We start from the raw sequence: 19873 nt of genomic DNA on the forward strand, positions 1-19873 counted from the left end.
ATGTTGGTGGCACCAGGTCGTCCGTAAGTACGACTCAGAAACCTCATTCCTCTGAAGGCCACTAGCCGCCCTCCCCTCAGGTCTGCAATCCAAATCTATATGTGAGAAAACCTATGTGTAGAAAATTGCCATGTTAAACTAATAATGGCAGTACATTCTAAAACTCCACCTTAAGTGTAATCAGCCTATTAAAGTGTGATAAGTGCAAATTAATAATAAAAAATGAATGAATATAAAAATAAAAAATAAAGAATATTAAATATTAGCTGTAGTGGATCCCTTCTGCGATATGTGTAGGAAATACAATAAACATAACTATGTGATAATTATACTTGGGCAATAATGTGTAACGGTGTGTATTATATACTAAATAGAGTGACATCGTACAGGTAAAGTGAAATAGCATACCCCATAAAAAGCCCACATGATATATAATGTAATAACGTGAATACAATTAGACATAAAAAATATAATAGCAATTAATAAATATTGGTAAATCACCATATACCCATGATTTAAAAAAGATTAACATCCTCAATAGAGGACCATATCGGTCCTCTGCTTAAATACAGTAATACATATTCATGATCAATATGTGATGAACAAGTCCCATTATGCCCCCCCCCAAAAAAAAAGGGTTAATGGAGATATACAGGCATTCAAGTGTTATTCTTCTCTTGGATCTAACTGGATAGTGATGGTATCTTTAAGGCTGTCTTCCCCCAAGGTTTATCTCACTCCATTCTTCCTTAACTGATGTTAGTTATCTCCAAGTAACCGCTTCAGAAAATGGATATACTACACTAAAACGCATAAAAAATGAGTACGTAAAAAAACACAATAACAGCTAGTACACACATAGGATAAAAAGAGTAATAATCAATTATATAACATAATTAGTAGATTAACCCCCTACCAAACTACTATCCCCTATATGTCATTCTGTAAAAATGCACCAAAAACCAAAGCTTTCATTCAAGCCCTGTGGGACCAAGGTTCCCAGTCTATAAATCCACTGGCACTCCTTCTTAGCCAACCTTTTACCAATGTCGCCCCCTCTAAGGCCCATATCCAACATATCAATACCCATGACGGAAAGTAGTCTTGAATTGCACTGATGATATCACTTGAAATGTCTTGGGAGGGTTTTAAGTGTAGTATCATCAGTTACTGTTTTTGCCTTGTCTATGTCCAAACAATGCTCTAGTACCCTGTTTTTAAGCTCCCGACTGGTCATTCCTATGTAAATTTTACCGCATGGGCATACTGCATAATATATTATGCCCTTAGAAGAGCATGTGATATGTGTCCTGATGTCAAAAGTCCTAGTGTTGTCATGATTCTTAAAGGTAAAGCCTTTCTTCAAAGTTGCACAGCCTTTGGACATACCACACGGGAAGAATCCCTTCCTCATGGCTGCCCTATTGTCCCTAGCTATTCATTTTGTGTCATATGAGCTGTGTACAAGGATATCGCGTAGGCTTGGAGCTCTTTTAGCCACAAGAGAAAGGCGTTCAGGCAGAATTTTCTTAAGTACAGGGTCCGTAAATAAGATCCTCCAGTGCTTTTGTATGATATTACGAAGATCATACCATTCATTGCTAAAGTTGGTGATAAATCTTACCTGGTTGTCTTGCTCCTCCGTTTTTGAAGTGGGTTGGTTCTTATGCAACAACTGTTGTCTGGGAGTGTTCTTAGCTCTCCAGTATCCCCTCTGTATGGCCCGTCTGTTGTATCCTCTATCTTGAAATCTTTCCCTTTAGAGATCTTGATTGTGCCTCAAACTGTTCCTCCTCAGAACATATTCTCTTAATGCGTAAATATTGACCAATCGGTATGTTGTTAGTAGTAGATTTTGGATGTAGAGAAGATGCATGTAGCAACAAATTAGTCGCTGTAGGTTTGCGAAACACTGTTGTGTACAAATGTCCTTCCGGTGATACTGTAATGGATAGGTCCAGGAAATCAATCTTTCGTCCAAATTTATACGTTAACTTAATATTCCTGTTATTTTGATTCAATTTGGTCATTAAAATCTTAAGCTCCTCTACTGGTTCTTCCCAGATAAACATAATGTCATCTATGAAGCGAATCCAGTTGTGGATTTGCTCCATACCCTGAATCTCATCCCCCTGAAATATGGACCATTCCCATGCTCCCATGAATAAATTGGCGTAAGAGGGGGCACATGAGGCCCCCATCGCCATTCCCTGCAATGTATAGTGTGTCATGCGCAGATCCCCCATAACAGTGCATCACCACAGTTCCCCCTTAACAGTGCCATCTGCAGATCCCCATAACAGTGCATCACCACAGATCCCCCATAACAGTGTGTCATCCACAGATCCCCCATAACAGTGCATCACCACAGATCCCCCATAACAGTGTGTCATCCACAGATCCCCCATAACAGTGCATCACCACAGTTCCCCCTTAACAGTGTCATCTGCAGATCCCCCATAACAGTGCATCACCACAGATCCCCAATAACAGTTTGTCATCCACAGAACCCCTTAACAGTGCATCACCACAGATCCCACATAACAGTTTGTCATCCACAGAACCCCCATAACAGTGCGTCACCACAAGTTTTTTGCACACTATTTGTCTCAAAAAATGTTTTTCTTGTTTTCCTCCTCTAAAATCTAGGTGCATCTTATAATCAGGTTCGTCTTATAAAGCGAAAAATGTGGTAAATTCTCTGCCTACCAAGCTCTGTGTAATGTTTTTCTGTAAAAATGAGGTTTAAAAAAGTATTTATATTGCTATGCTTGCCAACAAGGGTTTTGCCACCAAGTATTAAGTCTTGTTTGCCAGAGGGATCAAATACTTATTTCTCACTGCAAAATGCAAATAGATTTATGTAATTTATACAATGTGATTTTCTGGATTTTATTGTTAATATTCTATCTTTCATTGTTTAAATTAACCTATCCTTAAAATTATAGACTGTTCATGTCTTTGTCAGTAGGCAAACTTACAAAATCAGCAAGAGATCAAATAATTATTTCATTCACTGTGTGGCCCAACATAGAGAATAACAAAGTCAATTATTATATCAGTCTTGCGCAGTCAAGGACAACATCTGCAAGGAGTTTGTATGTTCTCCCCGTGTTTGTGGGTTTCCTCCAGATTCTCCGGTTTCCTCCCACATTCCAAGACATACAGATAGGGAATTTAGATTGTGAGCTCCAATGGTGATAGCAATGATAATGTGAAATATGATAGCGCTATATAAGCAATGCATAATAAATGAAATAATTTGTCAAAGAGTTGGGACAACTGGGAATATCCACAAGGACAATTTAAGTTCACTACAAATGACTTAGTTATAAGCTTTTCCAGTGACTGGCTATCAATATTCCAGGGCCACTTGGAAGACGTAGTAGCGATTGGAAATGCTTTATTATTTCAGTTCTCTTCCATATGAACCGACACAGTTGCAGATGCACTCCTGACAATTTTCTTCTGTGGGGTTTCCTAGACATGAATTGGGTCTGACTCTTGATTATATCCTGTCTGTGTTCCATTATACCTGAGGAGAAGAAGGCTCACCCATTGCTAAACTCAGTAACTGGACTCCGAGAAATTAGCATAATAACGTGGATGGTTTATCTCACCAAGGAACAGAGAGATGCACTTAGGAGATGTAAAGTAAGCCATTCTACCATGCACAATCAAAAAGGAAGAAGTGTAGTGGAAAATATCATATTACGATAAGCCTGACTTCCACATGGTCAACTTTATAGAAAGGACTATAAAGTTTGCGACCTTTTATTGCAGTTCATAAGGTTAACAGGAACCCAAAAGCCAAGAGGGTTTTTTCTCTATGAATAGAGAGAGTCTTATTCCGACAGCTAGTCATGGTTAGTCAGAGGATGGGCATATGGTCCTATGTTACTCACACTAGACATCTATAATTCCTTATAGTAAGGGGGATGGAAGAAAATTAACTATTGACTGTTCAATGTATATACCCCCTGATTAGTCAATTGTCCAGTTACAGACCTGCTATTTCCATAACAAAATGCTCTATCGACAGAGTGTGAGGGTATGTGCACACGTCCGGATTTTTTGCGTTTTTTTTGCGGAATTTCGCTATAAAAACGCTATAAATCCGCATAAAAAACGCTAAAATTATGCATCCTATCATTTAGAATGCATTCCGCATTTTTTGTGCAGATGTATGCGTTTTTTTCCGCAAAAAAACGCAATCCGCAAAAAGAATGGACATGCTCATTCTTTTTGCGGATTTTTTGCGGATTTAATAGCAAAACTGACATTCAGGAAAAAAAAAAAAACGCAAAAAATCCGCGCAAAAAACGCGCAAATTCCGCGAGAAATCCGCGCGGAAAAAAACTTCTGGCAGAATTCTCAAGATTTTGTCAGGAAAAAAACCTGACGTGTGCACATACCCTTACTGTCAGCGTCATGTAGTTAGACAGTGGCGAATCTGCTATCAAAAAGAATGACATTGGCAGACTCCCCAGTCAGAGTGGAGCTGTGGTCATGATGTCAGGAAGACACAGAATCGCTATATGTTCTTAACCCCATAAGAAAATATTACAAAAGTCCCAAATAACCCCTTTAAAGGGAAGGTGCCGCGTTTTAATATTGTAAAAAAAAAAAAAAACCTCTTTAATTCCTTATTTTCATAAGTTATTTTCAAGTGCATAGTATTTATTGTTTTTTTTTTATTCATTTTTTTTTCTGCCACTGGGCGCCGCCATTTTCATTTGCAGGACTGTAAGTGTAGCTGCACGACACTTACAGTCTTCACATACGGCTGCCCTGGGCATAGAGATCAGTAGTCGGGCGCCGACCCCATAGCTACCATTATAAGCTTCTCTGCTCTGATGTGGCCACGCCCCCTGGGCTGTCTCCACATCACAGCAGAGGCAGGAGATCGGCGCCATCTTGCTTCAGCCCACAGTGGAGTGTACCTGACTGTGAGCTCCACTGTGACTGAGCTGTGCTGTTGGAGGAGCACCTCCATCAGTCTCCCCTCACACTCAGCGGCCGTTCCCTGTCCTCTGCTGCCTGTAATCTCTAGAATCGCTAGAGAGGGTGAAGTGCTGGGGTCTGATGTTCTCTTATCTGGAGCTGCAGAGAGGTAACAGAGGGGGATGGGGGAGGCTCTGTGCTGCTCCGACCCTGTCTCACTGTAGCTCCTCACAGGACATCAGACCCTGCATCTATCACTATACTGTGCTGAGCCATGTATCTAATCCTCTCCTGTGTGATACTGTCTGCTGGCCCCCGTATCTAATCCTATCCTGTGCTGACCTGTGTATCTAATCCTGTGGCATACTGACTGCTGAGCCGTGTATCTAATCCTCTCCTGTGTGATACTGTCTGCTGAGCCGTGTATCTAATCCTCTCCTGTGTGATAGTGACTGCTGAGCCGTGTATCTAATCCTATACTGTGTGCTGAGCCGTGTATCTAATCGTCTCCTGTGTGATAGTGACTGCTGAGCCGTGTATCTAATCCTATACTGTGTGCTGATCCGTGTATCTAATCCTCTCCTGTGTGATACTGTCTGGTGAGCCATGTATCTAATCCTATCCTGTGCTGACCTGTGTATCTAATCCTCCTGTGTGATACTGTCTGCTGAGCCGTGTATCTAATCCTCTCCTGTGTAATACTGTCTGCTGAGCCGTGTATCTAATCCTATCCTGTGCTGACCTGTGTATCTAATCCTCCTGTGGAATACTGACTGCTCAGCCGTGTATCTAATCCTCTCCTGTGTGATACTGTCTGGTGAGCCATGTATCTAATCCTATCCTGTGCTGACCTGTGTATCTAATCCTCCTGTGTGATACTGTCTGCTGAGCCGTGTATCTAATCCTCTCCTGTGTAATACTGTCTGCTGAGCCGTGTATCTAATTCTATCCTGTGCTGAGCCGTGTATCTAATCCTCCTGTGGAATACTGACTGCTGAGCCGTGTATCTAATCCTCTCCAGTGTGATACTGTCTGGTGAGCCATGTATCTAATCCTATCCTGTGTGATACTGTCTGCTGAGCCATGTATCTAATCCTATCCTGTGCTGACCTTTGTATCTAATCCTCTCCTGTGTGATACTGTCTGCTGAGCCATGTATCTAATCCTCTCCTGTGTGATACTGTCTGGTGAACCGTGTATCTAATCCTATCCTGTGCTGACCTTTGTATCTAATCCTCTCCTGTGTGATACTGTCTGCTGAGCCATGTATCTAATCCTCTCCTGTGTGATACTGTCTGGTGAACCGTGTATCTAATCCTATCCTGTGCTGACCTTTGTATCTAATCCTCTCCTGTGTGATACTGTCTGCTGAGCCATGTATCTAATCCTCTCCTGTGTGATACTGTCTGGTGAACCGTGTATCTAATCCTATCCTGTGCTGACCTGTGTATCTAAGGCTATGTGCACACGTCCGGATTTTTAGCGTTTTTTTTGCGGAATTTCGCCATAAAAACGCTATAAATCCACTAAAAAAACGCTAACATTATGCATCCTATCATTTAGAATGCATTCCGCATTTTTTGTGCAGATGTTAGCGTTTTTTTCCGCAAAAAAAACGCATACCGCAAAAAATCCGGACATGCTCTATCTTTTTGCGGATTTCCTATCAAAAAGGACATTCCGGAAAATAAAAAAAAAAAAGCAAAAAAAAAACGCAAAAAATCCGCGCAAAAAACGCGCAAATTCCGCAAGAAATCCGCGCAAAAAAAGCACGCGGATTTCTGGCAGAATTCTCAGGATTATGTCAGGAAAAAATCCTGACGTGTGCACATAGCCTAATCCTGTGAAATACTGACTGCTGAGCCGTGTATCTAATCCTCTCCTGTGTGATACTGTCTGGTGAACCGTGTATCTAATCCACTTCTATGCACTCCTCTCCCCCCTGCATATCTTTCCCCATTGCACACGCAACTCAATGTGTACGATAACAGGAGCTGCGAGCGTCATGCTGTATTATGGCATTATGTGAGATCTATATGACGGTATTATGTGATCTGTATGGTGGTATTATGTTTGATCAGTATTGTGAGAATTATATGGTGGTATTGTGTGTGATCTATATGGCGGTATTATGTGAGAACACTGGCAGCATTATGTGTGATCTATATGGCGGTATTATGTGAGAACACTGTGGCAGTATTATGTGTGATCTATATGGTGGTATGTGAGAACACTGGCGGTATGTGTGATCTATATGGCGGTATTATGTGAGAACACTATGGCAGTATTATGTGTGATCTATATGGCGGTATGTGAGAACACTGGCGGTATTATGTGTGATCTATATGGCGGTATGTGAGAACACTGGCGGTATTATGTGTGATCTATATGGTGGTATTATGTGAGAACTGTATGACAGTATTGTGTGATCTATTTGATAGTATTGTGTGTGATCTATATGGCGGTATTATGTGAGAACGCTATGGCAGTATTATCTTGAGAAAGCGGACCCATTCTATGGTGGTTCTGGCTGAGCACCTGCACGCGGGTCTGGGGTAATAGAGGGGGCAGCATGACCTCCAGTTAGGTGTAGTCAGGGGAAGGCTGGTGAGGCAGCTGAAGAGAGGGGTCTCATTTTTATCGTTACTATATGGCTACATTTCCTTCCCAGCGTCACCCCGGACTTCGCCTGTCGCCTCGCTTTCACACATTGCCAGGACAGGATGGAGAAGACAAGATCTGAGGAGGGGAATGGGGTCTGCATGCAAAGTCTGGATCAGAACAGGCCATCAATCCGCAGAAATGTTTCCTGGATTTCTGTGGAGCAAACAAGCAGACGGTCCATCCATGTGTATAAAAGACAGCGCTCTATGTACAATCCCTGGCTGCTCCGCGCACCAAACAGGGGGCCCCTATAGACCAGCACACTGCTCTCCTGAAATACTCTGTGCTGCTGTCACCCTGCTCCCTCCACCACATATCTCCCAGAATCCTTGCTGCCTGCCATCCTCGGTGACTGTCTACTTGTCAGTATAAGGCTGCTTTCACACTAGCGTCGGTACGAGCCTTTTGCAGTGCGTCGTACCGACGTATGCTGTGAAAGAAATGACCGACGTGGGCAGCAGAAGCAGTCTTACGACGCTTCCGCTGCCCCATTGTTAGGTCTGGGCATGAGGGGGCGGAGTTTCGGCTGTGCATATGCGGTCGAAAATGGTGGACTCGACGCACAAACGTTACATGTAACTTTTTTTGTGGCGGCGGTCCACCAAAACATGACGCAACTGTCGCATGACAGTTGTGACGTGTGGCAATACGTCGCAATGCGTCGGTAATGTTAGTCTATGGGGAAAAAACGCATCCTGCAGACAACTTTGCAGGATGCGTTTTTTCTCCTGAATGACGCATTGCAACGTACAGCCAACAACGCTAGTGTGAAAGTAGCCTAAGGCTGCCGTCACACTATCAGTATTTGGTCAGTATTTTACCTCAGTATTTGTAAGCCAAAACCAGGAGTGGGTGATAAATACAGAAGTGGTGACGTGTTTCTATTATACTTTTCCTCTAATTGTTCCACTCCTGGTTTTGGCTTACAAATACTGAGGTAAAATACTGACCAAATACTGATAGTGTGACGGCAGCCATACTCTGCAGTCACCAACAAAATGGCTGCTCACTGGGTTCCTGAATATCATCCTCTCTAATCCCTTAGCAAACACCCATAAGGAGAGGAGAGGAGACATCACACAGGTCAGCAGACTCCGCCCATAATTACTGCAGTGCAGTAATGTGAGCTATTTCTACACTAGGTTTTTCTGAAATTTCAGCAGCTGCTCCCCCTAGTGTTGAAAAGTGGAAATTCCAAAACTTTTCAAAGTATTTTTCATATTTTACTAAATTATAAACAAATGATAATATTTTTTAAGAAAATGTAATCATTAATTCTTTACATTTTTACAATTTCTGAAAAAAATTTTTTTTTGATGGCACCTTCCCTTTAAGTAATTCTCCAAATTGAAATGATCATGGATGCTCCACAGTTCTGTCTGTGAATGTTTATGGGGAAAGTACATGAATAAAAATCTTATGCTGATGGGTCTCATAGCTTTATTAGAACTGGTTTGGTGTAAATATATAATTCAGGAGCAATGAAATGTGCACTTTTCCTAAATTAAACCTATCTCACCAATGGAAGGAAACAATCCATCCTTAGAAATGTGGGCTATGAGAGAAATGTTTGGGATTTGTTGGCCTCAGTTGTATTTCATCAACTGTGATCTTAACAAATATTTAAATAGTTTCCACAGTATCGTGTTTGTGCGCGGCTTCAGATGCTTTGATTCTGCCAAGGATTGTTTGAGAATTTCCTCCAACACAGCAAATTATGAATAATGTATAAGCCATCTGTAGCTTATTAGTACTGGCTGTATATAAGTAGTAATGTATTGTTATATGTTATGAATACCTAGGTATTTCTCTTTTTCAGAACATGCATTGCATTTTCATATTCCTGCAGAAGCTCCATAGACAAGTATATAATTTAAGGTCTTGTTCATCCTGATAAAAACAAGCTAATATATTTTGTGAAGGCATGTGCTGTGCTTAGACTCAGTGACCCTCTGTCGGACTGTGATGCCAAGGGCCCACCCGTAGCATTGGCTCTGGATGCCCACTGCTAAGCTCCATGCAAATACTACAGTACTCTCATTACCAAAATGACCTATATTTCTATATTATTTTAAACTGGGTAATTTGCTAAATGAATGATGAGATACTGTCTTTTGTCTGAACATAGTGAAAGTGTATTGTGCTGACCAAATACTGGAGGTGAGTTGCCCACTTCTGCACAGGGGCCAAACGGGGGATTCACTTGCTCTCTAGTGGGCCAATCCGAGCGATATCTGGTGTCTAGTGGGTTTGTCATTATAGATATTGTTGGTGTCTCACTCTTGTGACTGTAACATATGGATTTGCAGTAAGTTCCTTCTCCTCAGTTAACCTTTGCTTGACCCATAATTCCCCTTCTGTGTACAAAAAGAGGTTCTTCAGCAGTTTCAGCGTGTGTATGCAGTTCTAATGCACGCATCAAGGTAGACATATATTACACGCCTCTGCTGCTGCAAAATCTCACAATACAGCTCAGCTGCTGCAAAACATCATAACAGACACCTGAGCTGCTGCAGAACCTCAAAATTCACATCTCAGCTGCTGCAGAACCTCATAATACATATCTCAGCTGCTGCAGAACGTGCTTCAAACCTTCTTTTGGGAACAGATTTGTGCAGAATATGTAATCATATACAGTCATGGCCAAAAGTATTCACACCCCTGCAATTCTGTCAGATAATACTCAGTTTCTTCCTGAAAATGATTGCAAACACAAATTCTTTGGTATTATTATCTTCATTTAATTTGTCTTAAATGAAAAAAACACAAAAGAGAATGAAGCAAAAAGCAAAGCATTGATCATTTCACACAAAACTCCAAAAATGGACCAGACAAAAGTATTGGCACCCTCAGCCTAATACTTGGTTGCACAACCTTTAACCAAAATAACTGCGACCAACCGCTTCCGGTAACCATCAATGAGTTTCTTACAATGCTCTGCTGGAATTTTAGACCATTTTTCTTTGGCAAACTGCTCCAGGTCCCTGATGTTTGAAGGGTGCCTTCTCCAAACTGCCATTTTTAGATCTCTCCACAGGTGTTCTATGGGATTCAGGTCTGGACTCATTGCTGGCCACCTTAGAAGTCTCCAGTGCTTTCTCTCAAACCATTTTCTAGTGCTTTTTAAAGTGTGTTTTGGGTCATTGTCCTGCTGGAAGACCCATGACCTCTGAGGGAGACCCAGCTTTCTCACACTGGGCCCTATATTATGCTGCGAAATTTGTTGGTAGTCTTCAGACTTCATAATGCCATGCACACGGCCAAGCAGTCCAGTGCCAGAGGCAGAAAAGTAACCCCAAAACATCAGGGAACCTCCGCCATGTTTGACTGTAGGGACCGTGTTCTTTTCTTTGAATGCCTCTTTTTTCTCCTGTAAACTCTATGTTGATGCCTTTGCCCAAAAAGCTTTACTTTTGTCTCATCTGACCAGAGAACATTCTTCCAAAACGTTTTAGGCCTTTTCAGGTAAGTTTTGGCAAACTCCAGCCTGGCTTTTTTATGTCTCGGGGTAAGAAGTGGGGTCTTCCTGCGTACCCTTTTCATTCAGATGCCGACGGATAGTACGGGTTGACACTGTTGTACCCTCGGACTGCAGGGAAGCTTGAACTTGTTTGGATGTTAGTCGGGGTTCTTTATCCAACATCCGCACAATCTTGCGTTGAAATCTCTTGTCAATTTTTCTTTTCTGTCCACATCGAGGGAGGTTATCCACAGTGCCATGGGTTTTAAACTTCTTGATGACACTGCGCACGGTAGACACAGCAACATTCAGGTCTTTGGAGATGGACTTGTAGCCTTGAGATTGCTCATGCTTCCTCACAATTTGGTTTCTCAAGTCCTCAGACAGTTCTTTGGTCTTCTTTCTTTTCTCCATGCTCAATGTGGTACACACAAAGATATAGGACAGAGGTTGAGTCAACTTTAATCCATGTCAACCGGCGGCAAGTGTGATTTAGTTATTGCCAACACCTGTTAGGTGCCACAGGTAAGTTACAGGTGCTGTTAATTACACAAATTAGAGAAGCATCACATGATTTTTCGAACAGTGCTAATACTTTTGTCCACCCCCTTTTTATGTTTGGTGTGGAATTATATCCAATTTGGCTTTAGGACAATTCTTTTTGTGTTTTTTTCATTTAAGACAAATTAAATGAAGATAATAATACCAAATAATTTATGTTTGCAATCATTTTCAGGAAGAAACTGAGTATTATCTGAGAGAATTGCAGGGGTGTGAATACTTTTGGCCATGACTCTAATATACAGATCTAATCCCTCAGTTTTGGATCTGTATATTTATTCTTTTTTTAGATGATAATTTGGTAAAATCCATAAATCCTGCAAATACAAAGTCCTCATTGTCATGAGAAAAAAGTAAAAATCAATCAAATCCTTAAAAATAGAATACAAATTATTTGGTCTCCACATAATGGGAGGATATTGTGATGCCACTGGATTAATCAGAAGCTGATTTCAGTCTATGTTGTGTCTCATGAATGGGAACAACTTGTGTATTTTCAGTGTTATGCATTGCATTCTGTTGTAGCTAGGTAGAAGCTCTGCCTTTGGGAGTGTGTCCCTTCTTCCCTTCTGTAGTTGATGATGTTAGCTCTTGCTCCTCCCTCAACAGTTCTCATGACACACCATATGCTCAACGCTTCGACCTAGGCTCTGTGATCATAGGGAACGTCTGCGTGGAGAAAATGAAGAGACCTAATGCTATCTTCTCCTACAACATGCACATCTTGCCAAATGGTCACAGCACTCATTTCCAGCCATGCCCACATCATTGCTCAGTGAAAGAGAAACTGAGCGACACCAAGTGACGACAGCCACCACTTGACAGTGCGAACACTGACCTCCCTGGGATGACGACCTTGGGTCAATGGTGTTCAATTCCACAAGTGAAGACAACAAGTTGGCACCCACAAGAGAAGATAAAGAATTTATAAAGGTACCGTCACACTTAGCGACGCTGCAGCGATACCGACAACGATCCGGATCGCTGCAGCGTCGCTGTTTGGTCGCTGGAGAGCTGTCACACAGACAGCTCTCCAGCGACCAACGATGCTGGTAACCAGGGTAAACATCGGGTAACTAAGCGCAGGGCCGCGCTTAGTAACCCGATGTTTACCCTGGTTACCATCCTAAAAGTAAAAAAAGCAAACACTACATACTTACCTACAGCCGTCTGTCCTCCAGCGCTGTGCTCTGCATTCCTCCTGTACTGGCTGTGAGCACAGCGGCCGGAAAGCAGAGCGGTGACGTCACCGCTCTGCTTTCCGGCTGACCGACGCTCAAAGCCAGAGCAGGAGGAGTGCAGAGCACAGCGCTGGGGACAGACGGCTGTAGGTAAGCATGTAGTGTTTGTTTTTTTTACTTTTAGGATGGTAACCAGGGTAAACATCGGGTTACTAAGCGCGGCCCTGCGCTTAGTTACCCGATGTTTACCCTGGTTACCAGTGAAGACATCGCTGAATCGGTGTCACACACGCCGATTCAGCGATGTCTGCGGGGAGTCCAGCGACCAAATAAAGTTCTGGACTTTCTTCCCCGACCAGCGACATCACAGCAGGGGCCTGATCGCTGCTGCCTGTCACACTGGACGATATCGCTAGCGAGGACGCTGCAACGTCACGGATCGCTAGCGATATCATCTAGTGTGATGGTACCGTAAGGGTTATGGAAAAATAATTCACTCAAGATGACTCCAACAGCTGGGTGGCTCCATTACCCTTTCGTTCTCCAAGACCAAGGTTGCCAAACAATCTGCAGCAAGCAACAGCAAGGTTCTCTTCTCTAAAGCGCACTTTTAAAAGAAGGCCAGAGATGGAAAGACATTTAATCTATTTCATGCAAAATATCTTTGACAGAGATCATGCAGAGCCCGCACCACCACTGAATGAAGGAGAAGAATGCTGATACCTTCCGTCCTTCGGGGTCTACCACCCTCAGAAACCTAAGCAGATCAGGGTGGTATTTGACTCCAGTGCTCAGCATGAAGGTGTCTCCCTCAACAATTTGCTTCTTACTGGACCCAACATGAACAACAGCCTCATAGCAGTGTTGATTTGCTTCAGGCAGGAACCCCTGGCAATAATGGTCGACATCCAGCAAATGTTTCATTACTTCATCATGAGGGAAGACAGTAAAAACTATCTAAGGTTCCTATGGCACAAGGGCAACGACATCCACAACGAGGTTGTGGGCTACCAGATGAAGGTACACGTCTTCGGCAACAGCCCTTCACATGCTGTAGCGATCTATGGACTGAGACATACAGCCCAGGAAGGTGAGAGAGAATATGGACACAATGCTCATTAGTTTGTAGAGAAGAACTTCTATGTGGACGATGGGCTCAAGTCTTTATCCTCGAGTGAAGAGGCTATCAATCTGCTCTCCAGGACTCAGGAAATGCTCTCTTCATCAAATCTGATGCTCCACAAGATTATCTCCAACAGTCAAGAGGTAATGGAGGCATTTTCATCTGAAGACTATGCCACGAGCTTAAGAGACCTCGATTTAGGTTCCGACATCCCTCCCACGCAACGCAGCCTCAACAAACTATTCACCAAATTAGGAGTAATATCTGTCATAAACAGTATCTATGATCCTCTTGAGTTTGTCGCACCCATCACTATTCAAAGCAAGATTCTGCTAAGACAGCTCACTGCCGAAAATACCAATTGGGGTGCTCCCCTGCTATCCCAGAAACAACAAAGATGGGAGGCCTGGAAGAAGTAACTAAAGGTCTTAGAACAACTCCATGTTCCACGTTGCTACTCCGTAAAATCTTCAGTTGCCACCTGAAGTCCACATTTTCTCCGATGCATCTACAGAAGCCATAGCCGCAGTAGCTTATCTGAAGACCTTGGGAGCGCACAATGAAGTGCATTGTGGATTCATTCTGGGTAAAGCCCAACTAACCCCTAAACCTGCACACTCCATACAAAGGCTTGAACTTTGTGCTGCAGTATTGGAAGTAGAAATTGCTGAAGTAGTGGGAGATGAAATGGACATTGCAATGGATTCCTGTACATTCTACACAGATACAAAAAAAAAAATAAATTCTATGTCTACATGAGTAATAGAGTAGAGCGCATCAGATGTTTTGCTACTCATGAGCAGTGGCATCACATCCCCTCTGATCTACACTCAGCTGACGAGACTCACAGCTGCATCTAAGCTCGATGACAACATGTGGCTGACACCTCCAAGTATCTTATACGAGGATACCTACAATAACTACGTCAGCATCGCATATGAGCTGGTGGATCCAGAATATGACAAGGAAATTAAGCCAACTCCTAACTTACAAGAAGGAGATCTCTGCCTTTTAAAAAACAAAGAGGCTCACTGTAACCACTGGCCAATGGGTCTTATCACCAAGGTTGTGCCCAGCGATGGCGGGAAACCTTGGAAGGTAGAAGTAAAGGTGACAAAAGGGGGTTCAACTTGAATCTTGTACTACTTTTACTGAAGGAGGGTGTCACATGAACTGAACATTATTGCGGGACTTCGTCATGGCGGGGAGCATACTTCCTCATACCCAAGCCATGATAGGACATAAAAGGCTCTGCATGCAACCGGACTTGAACACTTCTCTGTGGATTAAACATTACCATTGGATTGTTGGGTTGGTGGAAGAGTTGGCTCGTTGCGGCTTCCCCTACCCGAACATTTTTTCTACTAAACTCATAACATAGTAACATAGTTAGTAAGGCCGAAAAAAGACATTTGTCCATCCAGTTCAGCCTATATTCCATCATAATAAATACCCAGATCTACGTCCTTCTACAGAACCTAATAATTGTATGATTTTCTAATTTCTATTCAAGGACTACGCGTCATTGTTCAAGTATGGACTTGAATTGTTGCATTATTGTCGCATATTGTTTTCTTCTCTCCTCTTTTCAGGTTCCATGCCAGCGTTGGACAGCAATGACTCATCACGTCATTGAGACATTGTGAAATCTGAAGATTTCAGACGGGGAGTGTAGTGTCCCATGAATGGGAACTGTGTATCTTCTGTGTTATGCATTTAATTCTGCTGTTGCTAGGGAGATGGTCTGTCTTTTGAAGTGTGTCCCTTCTTCCCTTCTGTAGTTGATTATGTTAGCCCTTGCTCCTCCCTTCTTCTTCATTATCAGTTTGCTGTAGCCATCTTTGGATGCACATGTATACTTCTCTATTTGGGAATACTCTTTCCCCCTACTTAATAAAAAAATTCAGAGAATATCAACTCTGTTTTTCCTGGACTCTTATTACAAGTCAGTACAGCTGAATTACACTATCTGAGGACACCTGGCATGTGAGTACAATAATCATACAGTTATCTAAGGGATGGATTGATGGCTAAGGATTTAGAGACTAATACTGCCTTGAAGAGTCAGAATAGTCTACATGGAATGTTGTATGCAGGCTTGGACTGTTCCACAGACTCCACAACTCTACATGACCAGTGCTTGGCACTCTACAATGGATGTACTACATATAGATAGGCTGCAGAGTATCACCGCCTCATAGAACTAAGAGTGTCCCTGGTCAAAGGCAAGGGCCCATCTGGTATGAGTACAGAAACAGTCTGAGTATTCTACCACTGATATACATAAGTTAGATGTGTCTGTAGGATGTGATCACAAATCTCTTTTCAAGTTATGTTAGATAGGTTACTCGCTATCCTCTCCTTTCTCTTGCCTAACCGACGGCATGTGGATGATCCAGGAAGTAAGATGCAGTGGATGAATTTTTAGGTGCTTTATTCACAGTACCTTGACAAATTATGAGGTTGAGTTGTCATACACAATGACAGGATGAAGATGAGGTAGAAGATTAAGGTTGGAGGACAGAGGTAAAAGGAGAATCCTCTCTCCATCTCTGATGCATGCTTCTGTCAAGGTGGCACTGATCAGAATGAAAGCATATGAAGAAAAAGATTGGAAAAGTTACAAAGAGAGAAAAAGAGGCATAATGGGAGATTACAATACATAAGAACATATAATAATAATGACCAGAAGCATGGTATTGAACATCAAATTCTTTAATTAGCACAGAAAAACATTTAAGACATTATGTGTATGCCCTAGTAACACCTGTATGCCCTGAAGAGATGACTGGGCAGCACACTCCCCATATGAAATCCTTGGATTTCACTATATTAATCACCTTGAAGTGTATTCTTGAAGTTCACCGAAGGATACATCAACCTCAGGCTGTGAAGACAGAGCTGCTATGCAGAAGAGGGGCTTCAGGCCGCAGGACAATGTAAATGGGCACCAGCTCAGTGGAACTATCTCCAGGAAAAATCCGGGGTCTATGACTGGGACAGGAGCAGCAATATTAGTGTTTCTGACACATTTTCCTATGGAAGCCGGACAAGGAGATTATAAGGAGCTGGTGACGCAAAAAGGACAGATGGGAAAGAATTGTCCACAGATACAGCCGGGATTACTGAGAAAATGGAAGGAGAGGTTACAGGAGTGTTGAAGTTCACCTGGAAGTCGGGGAAAGAACAGGGGGTTAAGCCTTGTTTGAAATGTGCTGTCAAAGTGTTATGTGCCTGTGATTCCAGTAAAGTTGAAATGTTTGCAAAGGACTGTGACTCTGCAATGATTCTTGGATACTTGGAACCCTGAAGCCAGAATGGCAGAAACCCTAAATGTTATGCTGCATGTGCAGCTGAAGGAGCTTTATAGTTCACCTGTGAGGTGCCAGGGTGAGGGAATGCTAAATCCTGTTGCCATGGCTACCACCCTGGTCCCCATACAGAATCAGAGATGCTACAAATGCGAGTGGATCATATAGGCTGTTAAACACTGACAGAACCCCACAATCAGTAAATGTTTTTTTCTATGCAGCTGACATTAAAGCTGAAGGAGACCTTCAATAAGTTCCATCTAAAGCAGGGGTCGGGAACCTATGGCTCGCGAGCCAGATATGGCTCTTTTGATGGCCGTATCTGGCTCGCAGACAGGGGGCCGGCAAGTAGGAAGCGGGGAGAAAAAAAAAAAAAAGACGCCCCTTTAAATCTTCGGGCGGCGCCGTCCGCCGCCATGACCAGCTCCCCCCACCCCCGGGCCCCGCCCCCGCTCTAATACTCACCTCTATTGGTTCCTGCGGCGCCGGCAGCTGCAGCGTCCTCTGACTCTGCGACGTCTCAGAGCAGAGGGCGCGATGACGTGACTCCTGTGTGCGCCGCTCAGCCTCTCTGTCCTGAGTGTCGCAGAGCCGGAGAGACGCTGACTGCACCGGACCTACGCTAGGAACGGGAGAGGTGAGGATTTTACTTTTTTTTTTTTTTTCTTTATGTCTGACTGTCTGTGGGCAATGCTGGACACACTGGGGCAATACTGGAGACCATGGGGCAGATTGCTGGACACACTGGGGCAATACATGAGACCATGGGGCAGATTGCTGGACACACTGGGGCAATACTGGAGACCATGGGGCAGATTGCTGGACACACTGGGGCAATACATGAGACCATGGGGCAGATTGCTGGACACACTGGGGCAATACTGGAGACCATGGGGCAGAATGCTGGACACACTGGGGCAATACAGGAGACCATGGGGCAGAATACTGGACACACTGGGGCAATACAGGAGACTATGGGGCAGATTGCTGGACACACTGGGGCAATACTGGAGACCATGGGGCAGAATGCTGGACACACTGGGGCAATACAGGAGACCATGGAGCAGAATACTGGACACACTGGGGCAATACAGGAGACCATGGGGCAGAATGCTGGACACACTGGGGCAATACAGGAGACCATGGGGCAGATTGCTGGACAACATGGGGGTAATATGCTGGACACACTGGGGCAGATTGCTGGACAACATGGGGGTAATATGCTGGACACACTGGGGCAGATTGCTGGACAACATGGGGGTAATATGCTGGACACACTGGGGCAGATTGCTGGACAACATGGGGGTAATATGCTGGACACACTGGGGCAGATTGCTGGACAACATGGGGGTAATATGCTGGACACACTGGGGCAGATTGCTGGACAACATGGGGGTAATATGCTGGACACACTGGGGCAGATTGCTGGACAACATGGGGGTAATATGCTGGACACACTGGGGCAGATTGCTGGACAACATGGGGGTAATATGCTGGACACACTGGGGGCAGGACTTGAGGCATGGGCAGAATGTAGATACGGTTACTGTGCAGAGTGACACTATATCGCCTTTTTTTCTTCATGTGATGTAATGTAGAAGTTGTGAAAAATTAAGTAATGTGTTCTGCAAGCGGAGCTCGAGATAACTGTGTTATTTCCTGCAGAAACGAGTCCTGGCTGGAAGGAATGATGGCGGTCTGTGCTGGATGAAAGATGAAGGACTTCACCTAGAGACGTCACTGGTGAGTCAGTGTTGCCTATACACTGACACTATATATACACTGTATACTATATACTCAAATCTGGCATTCTCTCAACATCAGGTGGGAAGAATGCCAGCTTCCAGTCATGCGCAGGAAAAAGAAGAAGCCAGACTGCTGGACTGATGTCATGCATCGCAAGCTCACAATGTAAGTTATTTATTTAATTTTTTACTGCTAATTACCATTGTTTCAGTCCAGTTGTGGCTTTATACAGCAGGGAGGAGCATTCCTTGCTGTACTAAGTGAACATTGGAGCGATTGATCTGTCAATGGCCCTTTAAACATATTGTACGGCTCTCGCGGAATTATATTTCAAAATATGTGGCGTTTACGGCTCTCTTAGCCAAAAAGGTTCCTGACCCCTGATCTAAAGTCTTCTCTGTACAGGTGGATTGTCTGAGCCTGGATTCCAGTCTCTGAAATCTACATGGATTTTATTGGTCACACGTACTTTAGAATGCCTTTGAGAAGATGGTACAAAGTTTTGACTTTGTGGCTTGTCTTTGTCTTAATTAGCTTTCCCCTTGCCTAAATATACAGTTGTGCTCAAAAGTTTACATACCCCAGCAGAATTTTTTCTTTCTTGGCCTTTTTTCAGAGAATATGAATGATAACACCAAAACTTTTTCTCCACTCATGGTTAGTGGTTCAGTGATGCCATGTATTGTCAAACTACTGTGTTTTCTCTTTATAAATCATAATGTCAACTGTTGTGAATTCTGTGGCTGAATTCACTCCTGTGGTCACAAGTGGTACTGCAGCTTCTGAGCTTCCTCCCTCAGGTGTTCTGGTGAGCTCGTTGGCTGCTTTGTTATTTAACTCCGCCTGATTCTGTCTCCTCGCTCCTTGCCAATGTTCCAGTGTT

Source organism: Ranitomeya imitator, chromosome 3 (assembly GCF_032444005.1).
Source record: "Ranitomeya imitator isolate aRanImi1 chromosome 3, aRanImi1.pri, whole genome shotgun sequence".
NCBI classification, from domain to species: domain Eukaryota; kingdom Metazoa; phylum Chordata; class Amphibia; order Anura; family Dendrobatidae; genus Ranitomeya; species Ranitomeya imitator.